Source organism: Hypanus sabinus, chromosome 2, assembly GCF_030144855.1.
Source record: "Hypanus sabinus isolate sHypSab1 chromosome 2, sHypSab1.hap1, whole genome shotgun sequence".
In the NCBI taxonomy this organism is placed as follows: domain Eukaryota; kingdom Metazoa; phylum Chordata; class Chondrichthyes; order Myliobatiformes; family Dasyatidae; genus Hypanus; species Hypanus sabinus.
This window is the reverse complement of record NC_082707.1, coordinates 153,192,805-153,207,245: the sequence shown is the minus strand read 5'-3', so window position 1 is coordinate 153,207,245 and position 14,441 is coordinate 153,192,805.

Sequence of the window (14,441 nt, the reverse complement as noted above, 5' to 3'; positions counted from 1 at the left end):
ACAGAGAGTGAAAAAACAAGCATTAAAAAATATCCAGTGAGCCGCAGTTGTGGGAATGAAAATTTGTTAATGCAAGAGATCAGAGGGGAATAGCCAGAATGTTTCAAGCTGACAGGAAGGTGACACACATTACAACAGTGTTGTGCAAAAGAGCATCTCTGAAAGCACAACACGTCGAACCTTGAAGTGGATGGAATACAACCGAAGAAGACCACAACTATACACTCAGTGGCCTCTTTATCAGGAGATACCCAATAAAGTGGCTACTGAGAGTATGTGTGCCAGTTGGAGCTAAATAAATATGAAAGCTCATTGTACATCAATCTTTCCAAGATAGCAATAATTTTGAACATGATTTTTAAGGCAAACAGCTATTAAGTTATAGCATTGGATCAGTGTAGCAAAGACAATTTACCTGTAGCCTTATCACCTAAAATAAGTAATGTCATCAGTATTCATATATCCTGTCAGTCCATTCGAATTTTGCAGTATGTTATACCCATGCAGAATATGCAATCAAAATAAACAACAATTTTCTACCTTGCTATAGACAAACTCTTCCCCTGCACAAACCAAAAGTCAGTAACTGAATTTATCATCTTCCATCAGATGACTCTGGAAACTAACCATTGAAAGAAATGACTTACCTTTGCATCCTTTGTGGGTAATGAATAGAGCAGGGAAAAGACATTTCATTCATTTCTCACATAAAGGGTATGTATTAAATACATTATTCAACAAGCAATGTCCATCAGTTTTTTTTTAGGAAATATAAGCTCAGATTAATGCACATTTTTCTTAAAGTGTCAGATGGATTGATAGAAATCCTTAATCAAATAACAGCAACATATCTGAGTGCCACTGCTGGAATAACAGACACATTTTCATCACGTCCTAGTTAAAGTAAGGAGGCATGTTTCAAAATTAAGCTCATATTCAGCTCTTTGTTTTCTGTCAAATTTCAATTTCTTGGCAAGAAAGCTCAAGGGAGTTTCCTACTAGTAGTTGTTTTGCTCTTCAGGAATAAAAATAGCATTAACTCGAAAGTCACATACAATTCACTGTGCTGTGATGCTAGGGATTGGGGAAGGGAGATAAATTATTAACTATTTATACTTGTCTTCATTCAAAATTCTGTGAAGAATTATTAATGTTACATACATTTTAATGGAACAACCATTGATCAATAGATAAAAAGCTCGGAGTGCAAAAAGAAGAAATCTCTCTTTTCCAATAACTGAGCAGCACTTACAGAGCAGTACTGCCGGCACTTAAACCTCGGCATACTTGGATATCCCGGCACAGGTACTGGTTTCCCCACTGGTCAGAGCCTCAGTGGACATCTAAATTCCTGGCCCTGCTACTGCCACAGAGGGTGCCATGTGGAGTCCAAAGATGCTACACAAACTTATACAGTCTTTCCAGCTCAAACAAAATCACAGTTCCCAATAAAATTACAAAAAGACATCAGCTACCAAGAAAGTGTTCAGACAATTATTTAGTAATTACTTTCAATGTGTAATTGATTGCTGTTACTGATTGTGTTATGCAAATTCTAAGCATTAAAACATTCAGTGGTCCTGCCCTAGTCCCTAATCACAAGTCTGGGGATGGATCCTCACTATTAAAACTAAATGAGAGCCTCATTGCTGCACTGGGTGTGGCAAAAAGTTGAAAACTAGGCCCCCTGTGACACACTTCAACAACACCTGGGGCAAACAAACAACAATTTTGGAGAAATGTCAGATTTATTCTCTATTGGTAATGATTTTAAATTCTGAACAATTGTGTTATATTTCCATTTCCATTTGTGCCAAACAACAATATATGTCACAGAAATGCTGCTGAAATACTTTCAGAGAAGTAAGTACAAAGGACTAGAGACATGTTCTGTTCCCCTTGTCCGTTCATATAGTCTGTTATAGAAAAAAGAACAAAGTAAAATGTAGGTATTATAGCAATATGCTTCTTGCTGATGTCTATTTTCTTGGGAATGTTCAAATCATATCATTGACTAAATAAAGCAGTTATCATAGAGTGCCAGTTCCTATGTTTCCCAGTCCAGCCATCAGCTGTTGCAGGGCTACATACTATAACGGGTTGCAAAATAAAGCTGGGCAGCATCGGCAACAACAGCAGATTTCTTCCCAATGAGATGAACACACTCTATGCATGTTTTGAACCAACCCACCCTGAGAGTATCCAGCACAACTAAATCTACAGTCACCATTGAGAACACCAGATTGGTCATCTGGTGGGTGAACCCACAGAAAGTATTGGTCCCTGACCATGCTCTTAGATCCTGTGTGGATCCACTGGTAGAGGCATTTGCAAGCATTTTCAAACTGTTCCTGCTTCAGATTGTGAATCCCTCCCTCATCCTGATAACCAAGGAATAAGTAATTAACATGTCTTAATGACTACTGCCCCTTCCCTCTGAACTCTATCACCATGAAGTGCTTTGAGAGTCTAGTCAAGGCTCACATTAATTCCAGTCTCCTAGACAATTTCAACCCCTGCAATTTGTCTACCATTGAAACAGGTCTGTGGTGGACACTATCTCCCTAAATCTGCATTCTGGAGCATCTGGACAGTAAAGACAACTATGTCAAACTATATATTATTGACCACAGCCATGCCTTTAATGCTATTATTACAAAGAAACTCATCAGCAAGTTCCAGACCATGGCAATCAATGTCCCCTTTTGCAACTGGATCCTTAACCAACAGACTGCAATCAGTAAAGATAGGTAGCAACACCGTCGCCAGGATTATTCTAAACACTGCTCTCCACAAGACCTCAGTACCCTACTTTACTCTTCGTGAAAACACCTAACTATACGGCCAGATTCTGTTCTACCTCCATCTACAAGTTTGCTGATGACTCCACCATAGTGAGCTGTATCTCAAATAATGAAGAGTCAGAGTACAGGAAGGAGCTAGAAAGCTTAGTGATGTGATGTGATGACAATTTGCCTTTCAATGTCAACAAAAGTTGGTCATTGGTGTTAGTAAGGGGGCTGTGCGCATGTTCTTTTTTACATCAAAATTGCTGAGTTTGAAAGTATTGAAAGCTTCAAATTTCTAAGAGTAAACATCACTTGTCTTGGTCCAACCATGTTGATCTCCCTGCTGATCTCCCACCAGCACTTAACTTTATAAGTGGAACATCTGCCCCTGTACCTCCTGCTTCACTACCATTCAACTCCCAAACTCCTTTCAGGTGAGGTGACACTTCACCTGTGAGTCTGTTGGAGTCACTTACTATATAGTGCTCCAGGTGTGGCCACCCATTTTAAACCTACTTCCCTTTCCCATTCCAACATGTCAACCCACGGCTTCCTCAGTTGCCGCGATGAGGCCACACTCAGGTTGGAGAAACAACACCTACATTCCATCCAGGTAGCCTCTAACCTGTGACATGAACATCAATTTCTCCAACTTTTGGTAATTGCCCTCCTCCCTTCACCATTCCCCCTTCCCTTATCTCTTTACTTGCCCATCACCTCTCTGTGGTCTACTTTTCCTTTCTTCCATGGCCTCCTGTCCTTTCCTATCAGATTTCCCCTTTATCTCTTTCACCAATCCACTTCCCAGCTCTTTACTTCACTCCTCCCCCTCGTGTGGTTTCACCTATCACTTACTACATTATATTTCGTCTGCCCCTCCCCCTAGCTTCTTACTCTGACCTCATCTTTTTTTCTCCAGTCCTGATGAAAAGTCTTGGACTGAAACATCGACCGTTTACTCTTTTCCATAGATACTGCCTGGCCTGCTGTGTTCCTCATTTTGTGTGTGTTACTTCGATTTCCGGCATCTGCAGATTTTCTCTTGAATGTGACTGACCTCAATGGTCATTTCTTTACTTCTCATTCCCTCAGTAATGCAGCCTGCATAATCAAAGACCCCTCCCACTGCAAAAATTCTCTCTTCTCTCCTCTCCTATTGGTCAGAGGTACAAAAGCCTAAAAGAATATACCACCAGGTTCAAGCACAGCTTGAATCCCACTGTTAACAGTCACTTGAATGGATATCTTGTACGATAAGATGGACTCGACCTCACAGTCTACCTCCTCTTGCACTTTATTGTTTACCTGCGCTGTACTGTCTCTGTTACTTTAATACTTTCTTTTGCATTGTTATCGTTTTACCTCAACGCACAATGTAATGCTTTGATCTGTATGAGCTGGATACAAAACAAGTTTTTCCCTGTACCTTTGTACAAGTGACAATAATAAACCATTACTAATACCAATACTCTAGACAATGAGATCAAATATTGATTGCAGTATTGATGACCAGATTCCAGGTATTTTGTTATAATTGAAGTCTAGTCTGTGTCGTTGTATAGATAATTTTTGTTAGCTTAGACTTTCAATGTCTTCTTCATCAGGCACTGCTTGTAGAAGTGGTTTTTTCATTGAATATGACACATATTCTCTCTCTCTTCCTGTTAGTCACTAGAATAATCATTTAGAAACATAGAAAAATAGAAAACCTACAGCACAATACAGGCGCTTCGGCCCAAAAAGTTCTGCCTAACATGTCCCTACCTTAGAAATTACTAAGCTACCTATAGCTCTCTATTTTGCTAAGCTCCATGTACCTATCCAAAAGCCTCTTAAAATACCCTATCATACCCACCTCCACCACCGTTGCTGGCAGCCCATTCCATGCATTCACCACTCTCTGAGTAAAAAACTTACCCCTGACATCTCCTCTGTATCTACTCTCCAGCATCTTAAACCTGTGTCCTCTTGTACAACTATTTCCACATGAGTAAGGGTCCCAGAACAGATCCCTGAGGTACTCCTCTGGTAACTGACCTAGATGCAGAATATGATCTGTCTACAATCACTCTTTGCCTTCTGTGGGCAAGCCAGTTCTGGATCCACGAAGCAATATCTCCTTGGATCCCATGCCTCCTTACTTTCTCAATAAGCCTTGCATGGGGTACTTTATCAAATGCCTTGCTATAATCCATATACACTACATCTACTGCTCTTCCTTCATCAATGTATTTAGTCACATCCTCAAAAAAATCAATCAGGCTTCTAAGGCATGACCTGCCCTTGACAAAGCCATGCTGACTACTCCTAATCAAATTATACCTCTCCAAATGTACATAAATCCTGCCTTTCAGTATCTTCCCCATCAACTTACCAACCACTGAGGTAAGATTCACTGGTCAAAAATTTCCTGGGCTATCTCTACTCCCTTTCTTGAATAAAGGAACAATATCCACAACCCTCCAATCCCCTGGAACCTCTCCCGTACCATTGATGATGTGAAGATCATCGCCAGAAGCTCAGCAATCTCCTCCTTCACCTCCCAAATTGAGTACATTTCGTCTGTCCTGGTGACATATCCAACTTGATGCTTTCCAAAAGCTCCAGCACATCCTCTTTCTTAATGTAAGGGGGGTTTCTTCTTTTTTCTTTGTTACTGTGTATGTAATCAAAATGGCTTCTTTGTTTTGTTAAAAGTAGGAATGCTTCTTTGTTGCGAGAGACTGCTGGAAGCTTGTTTGGGTTAAAATTTACTGATAACGAGAATTGTATTCCTTTGTAAACCGATTGGGATTAATGTTGTTCTTTCTTCTGACTCTGTAAGCTATTGTTGGCGGGCTTTTGGGGAGATCGGCATGAGGAGTTGAGAGAGAGGACGCGATGTTGTAAGCTGGGCGAGGAACGGACCCCAGGCGGGGGTCCGAGGCCAGGAGGTACCCCGAGGAGAGGAGATGAAGCTGGATGTGCTTGGTTGACCACTTCGGATGGTCCTAAGCTGCAAGTCGAGGAGTTCGGAGGGGATCAAATGGTGGCCAGAAGACTTTGGTGATTGAGCTTCAATGGTTGTGCACGAAGTGGTTTGGACTTTGATAAGTTTAGCACCTTTTCTTTATTTTTTTCTTCGTATATACTGTATCGTTATTAATCACTTAGTTATAGTAACTTTTATAAATTGTACTCATTTAATCGCATATGGTGTACAGTCTGTTTTTGGGCGAGGTGGGGACATCACACAGCATCCACACCAGCTGATTACCCAGTTTGGCGGGGCTGAAGGCTGCTCCCCCTAGACGAGAACGAGCTGAGCGAGCCTGAGGTGTCCCAGGGGGTTACATTAATATCTACATGCTTAAGCATTTCAGTCTGCTGCAAATCATCACTACAATCACTAAGATCCATTTCCATAGTGAATACTGAAGTAAAATATTCATTAAGTACCTCTGCTATTTCCTCCTGTTCCATACACGTTTTCCCACTGTCACACTTGATAGGTCCTAATCTTTCATGTCTTATGTTCTTGTTCTTTACATACTTGTAGAATGCCTTGGATTTTCCTGAATCCTGCCTGCCAGGGCCTTCTCATGGCCTCTTATGGCTCTCCTAATTTCCTTTTTAAGCTCCTTTTGTTAGCCTTCTAGTCTAGTCTAACATTACCTAGCTCTCTGAACCTTTTGTAAGCTTTTCTTTTCCTCTTGACTAGATTTATTACAGTCTTTGTACACTACGGTTCCTGTACCCTACCATAACTTCCCTGTCTCATTAGAATGTACCTATACAAAACTCTACACAAATATCCCCTGAATATTTGCCGCATTTCTTCCGTACATTTCCCTGAGAATGTCTTTTTCCAATTTAAGCTTCCAATTTCCTCCCTGATAGCTTCATAATTCCCCTTACTCCAATTAAACATTTTTCTAACTTGTCTGTTCCTATTTCTCTCCAATGTTATTGTAAAGGAGATAGAATTATGATCACTATCTCCAAAATGCTCTCCCACTGAGAGATCTGACACCTGACCAGGTTCATTTCACCAATACCAAATCAAGTGCAGCATCTCCTCTTATAGGTTTATCTACATACTGTGTCAAGAAACCTTTCTGAACACACCTATCTGACACCACCCCTTCTAAACCTCTTGCTCTTGGGAGATGCCAACCGATATTTGGGAAATTAAAACTTCCCATCATGACAACTCTGTTATTATTACACCTTTCCAGGATCTGTTTCCCTATCTGCTCCTCGATATCCCTGTTACTATTGGGCAGCCTATAAAAAACACTCAGTAGTTATTGACCCCGTCCTATTCCTAACATCCACCCACAGAGACTCCGCAGACAATCCCTCCTGCCCTTTTGCAGCTGTGACACTATCACTGATCAACAGCGCCACGCCTCCACCTCTTTTGCCTCCCACCCTGTCCTTCCTGAAACATCTAAAACCCAGCCCATGAAGTAACCATTCCTGCCCCTGAGCTATCTAAGTCTCTGTAATTACCACCACATCATATCTCCAAGTACTAAGCTCATCCACTTTGTTCACAACACTCCTTGTGTTAAAATAGACACATCTCAAGCCTTCGGTCTGAACACATCCCTTCTCTATCACCTCCTATCCTCACTCTAGCACTTTTTACAAGCTTTCTGCATTTGTGAGCCAACCTCCTCTTCCCCAGTCTCTTCAGTTTGGTTCCCACCCCCAACAATTCTAGGTTAAACTCTCCCCAGTAGCCTTAGTATCCTCCCTGGCAGGATATTGGCCCACTGGGATTCAAGTGCAAATCATCCCTTTTGTACCTATTTGTTTCAAGATGTCTTGTAATGTCCTTGTAATGCACAAATGTATTGTGCAATGTATTATTTGAGAGCCTTACATAATAGACAATAGACAATAGATGCAGAAGTAAACCATTTGGCCCTTCGAGCCTGCACCGCTATTTTGAGATCATGGCTACTATCAATACCCGGTTCCTGCCTTGTCCCCATATCCCTTGATTCCCCTATCCATAAGATACCTATCTAGCTCCTTCTTGAAAGCATCCAGAGAACTGGCCTCCACTACCTTCCGAGGCAGTACATTCCACACCCCCACAACTCTCTGGGAGAAGTTTTTCCTTAACTCTGTCCTAAATGACCTATCCTTTATTCTCAAGCCATGCCCTCTGGGACTGGACTCTCCCAGCATCTGGAACATATTTCCTGTCTCTATCTTGTCCAATCCCTTAATAATCTTATATGTTTCAATCAGATCCCCTCTCAATCTCCTTAATTCTAGTGTGTACAAGCCCAGTCTCTCTAACCTCTCTGCGTAAGACAGTCCAGACATCCCAGGAATTAGCCTCGTGAATCTACGCTGCACTTCCTCTACAGCCAGGATGTCCTTCCTTAACCCTGGAGACAAAAACTGTACACAATACTACAGGTATGGTCTCACCAGGACTCTGTACAAATACAAGAGGACTTCCTTGCTCTTGTACTCAATTCCCTTTGTAATAAAGGCCAACATTCCATTAGCCTTCTGCTCTGCCTGCTACACTTGCTCATTCACCTTCAGTGACTGATGAACAAGGACTCCTAGATCTCTTTGTATTTCTCCCTTACCTAACTCTACACTGTTCAGATAATAATCTGCCTTCCTGTTCTTACTCCCAAAGTGGATAACTTATTCACAATAAACGTCTTCTGCCAAGTATCTGCCCACTCACCCAGCCTATCCAAGTCACCCTGAATTCTCCTAACATCCTCATCACATGTCACACTGCCACCCAGCTTAGTAACATCAGCAAATTTGCTGATGTTATTCTCAATGCCTTCATCTAAATCGTTGATGTAAATTGTAAACAGCTGTGGTCCCAATACCGAGCCTTGTGGAACCCCACTAGTCATCACCTGCCATTCCGAGAAACACCCATTCACCGTTACCCTTTGCTTTCTATCTGTCAACCAGTTTTCTATCCATGTCAATGTCTTCCCCCCGATGCCCTGAGCTTTGATTTTACCCACCAATCACCTATGTGGGACCTTATCAAATGCCTTCTGAAAATCAAGGTACACCACATCCACTGGATCTCACCCGTCTAACTAATGTTCCAATTATCTTCCCTTTTTACCAATGGAACTCAAAAACATTTGAACTTTCATCTTATCTGGTTTATCTGCTACAGTCAGCTCAATGTAGAGTAAAAACACTTCCAACCGTTGTCTCCGTCCGTGCTTTAGATGTGTTAATCATCTAGAAATGCAGCGGCTTGGCAGCTTTATTTGTTCCAATCATGCACTATTTCAATTGAATCACTCAGTTCTTTGTGCTGTGTTATCTCAGCTGTCAGGAAATCTGCCCAGTGCTCAGTATCTGGATTGAGGCATGCAATAATTTAATAGTTTCATTAACTAGTGCTTCTGACACAACATCTCAGTTTCTTTCTCTCAGTTCACTCAGCAAGTTACTGAATTATATCTATTTATTTAAACTAACATTATTAAAGAGAAGCAGGAGACGAGCAGCACTTCTACAGTGCTTACTTTACATAACCTCACTGATTCTGCCAGTTCTGCACTGAACCATTTTAAGTTAAGAGAGAGAGAGAGAGAGAGAAGTTGATCATATTCTACATTTATCCAGTGTTACTTTAGGCACGTGTTACAGCAGCAGCAATAAGTCCTTTTTGACTGGTTGTCATAGTTACATTTTCTGAATAAATGCAAAAGTGTTTGAGATTTAGAACCATATGGACCTGCCTATTTTATCTTTAAATAGATTATTGGACAATTCCAATCACAGATATGGAATCCTCTTCCTTAAATGTTATCCTTTTGACTTCTCACACTTACTCCAAATTGAAGGTGTAAGCATCGGCATAGCCCCCAGTTTTGCTTGACTTTTCATTGGCTTTGTCAAGCAGTGCATATTCCAACCATTCTTCAGAACTACTCACCAACTCTCTATGTCACATTGATGATTAGATTGGTGCTGCCTCCTGCACCCATGTGGAACACATCATTTTCATTAATTTTGCGACCAACTTCTTCCCAGCCATCAATTTTACTCAGACCATTTATGATACCTATCTTTGTTCTTTCTGTCTCAGATAAAACTCACTGGTTGCCACTGATACCTTGACTACACCTCCTCCCAGCCTATCAGTTATAAGGATGCTATTATAGAAACATAGAAAACCTATAGAAGGAGATGAGTTATACAGCTCTCTTTACATGCATGTGCAGTTCAACTCTTTGAGTGATTATGCAGAAAGCTTGAAATTAAAAACTCATCTCCTTCTACCTTAGGCCACAAACTTATCAATCACCCCTCATACTTTCTTACCTTTTTCATCATACACACTCACTTCTGCCAAGCTGAGAAGTTGCACTGCATTGCAAATTTATACACAATGGAACATGCATTGTTTTTCAGGTTAATCAGTCAATATTGCAGATATTTCAACAGGATATTGAAAATCAAAGCTGGAATCTGCATTTGAAAGTACATTTCCATGCCAACTTCAAAATAAACAAGTTGTTTTCTTATATGTTTTTCAAAGCCTTTGATGATGGATCTTCAAGGATTCTATGATTTCTTTCCAGAAAATAAAAGAATCATAATCAGGTTATCATTGATTTATCTTTTCCATTTTCCCATTGGAGCTATTAATTACAAAAGAATAATGTTAGAATAAGCAACAGGATAGATGGAATACAGGCCACAAAAACCTAATTATTGGCAGAATTTGAAATTCATTCTGACAGCATCTGCATATGCAATAGGTGCTTTGAAGTTTGCATCTTACATATACTAAAGCTGTCTTTGAACTGTGAATCAGACCATGGGTAAATTGGCAAAAATGTAGATACCTGGTGTACTTGGTAAATATATTGAGGTTGACATTACTCATTTTATCAAGAATTGTTACAGACTTGCTATGGAGCTTGCTGTCCAAGCCTCATCTTACTCTAGGAATGGTTAAATTGGCAAGCAGCAATGAGTCATGAGAACAAGCATCTGCAGCGGTTCATTTAATGTGTTTTTGAAGGGGACATTGAAGGGATGACAAGAACTGGAAAAATGAAATAACCAAGCTGATGGTCTCAATGCCACTCAGTTTTGGAGCCATCTTCTCAGTGATGAGCGTGGAACTGGTTGAATATCATATCTTTCCAAAAGCGCTGTGGAAACAGCAGTTCCTGCAGTGAGGAGAAAAGCGCCAATGATAGGCTGGAAATACAATTTTACCCATTATGTGAACTAAATACAATTACTTACTTAAATATCAGCTATTGCAAGATCTCACTGCAAAGACCGCTGAGGGGATAATTCCTTTGACTCATCGGCTGCAAGGAAAAGCAAAGGCATATTTAAGTGAATTTTTGAATAGATAATTAATTATGTTGATTAGGCTAGTGTGGTAAATGTGGTTTACATAGATTTCAGTAAAGACTGACAAGATCCCACATAGAAGGTTGGTTCAAAAGATTAGACCCCCTTGTATCCAAGGAATTTGGATTTAGATTTGATTTTATAATAGGAAACAAAGGCATTTGGTGGTGGATTGTTTTTGCGGTTGGAAATCTGTGACCAGAGTGTGCCACAGGGTTTGGTGTTGGGACACTTGTTGTTCATTATGTACATTGATGACCTAGATGTGAATGTAGGGGGTATGATTATGAAGCTTGCAGATTTCTTGAAAATTGGTGTTACTGTTGATCATGAGGAGGGAGGTCGGTCTGCTCTACAGAATGATAATGATCAACTGGGACATCTCAGATAATATACTTGCAAATCTAATGAGGGTCGGACATCTACTATACATGTTAGAGCCCTAGGTGGTTTTGAGAAACAAAATATGTTGGTGTTCAAGTCCAAAGACCTGTTAGATTTGGAGATGATGTTATCTAAAAGATTATTCAGAAGCCAAGAATGAGGTGTGAGGGTTGATCAAACTCAAACTATTGAAGTGTCCAGGAATTATGGTAATAATAAAGTCACTTACAGTTGAAGTCAGAAGTTTACATACACCTTAGCCAAATACATTTAAACTTAGTTTTTCACAATTCCTGACATTTAATCCTAGAAAACATTCCCTGTCATAGGTCAGTTAGGATCACTACTTTAGTTTGAGAATGTGAAAAGTCAGGATAATAGTAGAGTGAATGATATGTTTCAGCTTTTATTTCTTTCATGACTTTCCCAGTGGGTCAGAAGTTTACATGCTCTTTGTTAGTATTTGGTAGCATTGCCTTTAAATTGCTTAACTTGGGCCAAACGTTTTGGGTAGCCTTCCACAAGCTTCTCACAGCAAGTTACTGGAATCTTGTTCCATCCCTCCAGACAGAACTGGTGTAACTGAGTCAGGGGCCTCCTTGCTCACACATGCTTTTTCAGTTCTGCCCACAAATTTTCTATCACATTGAGATCAGGGCTTTGTGATGGCCACTCCAGTACTTCGAGTTTGTTGTCCTTATGCAATTTTGCCACAATGTTGAAGGTATGCTTAGGGCATTGTCCATTTGGAAGACCCATTTGCGACCAAGCTTTAACTTCCTGGCTAATGTCTTGTGATGTTGCTTCAATATATCCACATAATTTTTCATCCTCATGATGCCATCTATTTTGTGAAGTGCACCAGTCCCTCTTGCAGCAAAGCACCTCCACAACAGGATGCTGCCACCCCCATGCATCACAGTTGGGATGGTGTTCTTTGGGTTGCAAACCTTACCCCTTTTCCCCCAAACATAATGAAGGGCATTATGGCCAAACAGTTTGATGTTTGTTTCATTGGACCAGAGGACATTTCTCCAAAGAGTAAGATCTTTGTCTCCATGTGTACTCGCAAACTGTAGTCTGGCTTTTTTATGGTGATTTTGGAGCAGTGGCTTCTTCCTCACTGAGCAACCTTTTAGATTATGCTGATATAGGACTCGTTTTACTGTGGATATAGATACTTGTCTATCTGTTTCCTCCAGCATCTTTACAAGGTTCTTTGCTATTGTTCTGGGATTGATTTGCAGTTTTTGCGCCAAAGTACATTCATCTCTAGGAGACAGAATGCACCCCGTTCCCAAGCGTTATGACAGCTGCATGGTCCCATGCTGTTTATACTTGGGTACTATTGTTTGTACAGATGAACGTGGTACCTTCAGGCATTTGGAAAAAGCTCCCAAGGATGAACCAGACTTGACATCATTTTCTGACCTCAATTCAATAGAAAATTTGTGGGCAGAACTGAAAAAGCATGTACGAGCAAGGAGGCCTACAAACCTGACTCAGTTACATCAGTTCTGTCTGGAGGAATGGAATAAAATTCCAGAAACTTACTGTGAGAAGCTTGGGCAAGGCTTCCCAAAACGTTTGGCCCAAGTTAAACAATTTAAAGGCAACGCTACCAAATACTAACAAAGTGCATGTAAACTTCTGACCCACTGGGAAAGTCATGAAAGAAATAAAAGCTGAAATGAATCATTCTCTGAATTATTATTCTGACATTTCACATTCTTAAAATAAAGTAGTGATCCTAACTGACCTAAGACAGGAAATGTTTTCTAGGATTAAATGTCAGGAATTGTGAAAAACTGAGTTTAAATGTATTTGGCTAAGGTGTATGTAAACTTCTGACTTCAACTGTAAGTCTACTTTATCATCATAAAATAGAAAGCACAAATACACCACACAAAATACTATGTAGCAAGTCACAAAGGTTTCCACAAAGATTTCGGGGCTCACCATTCGTAGTCACCACATGATTGTTGCTGTTATTGGGGTATCTCCGAATTTTGACTCACTCAAGAAACCACCCTAGTCCTAAGCACCAATAGCAATTTCTGGCCATTGGATGAAGTGCAGAAACCAAGAAGTGCACCCAGAAAAATACAAGTTTCACATGCTTAGAGCAATCACAAGAGAGATGAACTGTTAGATCTTTTGTTCTCATGCCCTTAACTTGGCCTGGTTTCTTTCAACCAGGCTCTACCTGTTCATTAACAGTTTTCAGCAGGCCCTCATAAATCACCTTAATGGTAACACCCCATATCACACAACATTCCTTGGACTTACCAAAGGACATTAGTATTACATACAAGTGATAAGCCTGAATCCGAAAAAGAACCCATCAAGCCAACTTGGCAGACTTTTACATTTTAATTGTGGCCCTAAGGTTCTGTTGGCTGTGTAAGCCTAGGGAAGACAATCTCTGGCCCCGTCAAACGTGCGAAATTGAGGTGCAAACCTCCTATGTTTGCATGGATGCTGCGTGATTTGTTCCCCTGTTGCAAATCAGTACCAGGAAATAACAGACAGTACACCATATGCAATTAAGTGATTTAGCTTTATAATTTTTAATTTGACTAAAAAGGGTTAGTAAAGAAAAAACAGAAAGGAAAGGGCAAAAGGCAGCATGTACCACACCCCCATTTCCTCATCCTCCAAATCAGTATCTCATTCGGGGGCAGGGGCCAGTCTAATCTCTCCTGCTGTTGGTCCTGCAGTCACTCCGCCTCACCGCAGAGCCCTCTTACTAGGTGTAGACTCCGGGTCAGGCTCTGGGTCAACCTGCACCTCTTGTCCCAGAAGCAGAAGGTGGTTCTGATGAAGAATATTGACAGGCCCATTCCCATCCTCTGATTTCACCTGGAAAACTGGTACATTTGCATCTGACTCTCCATT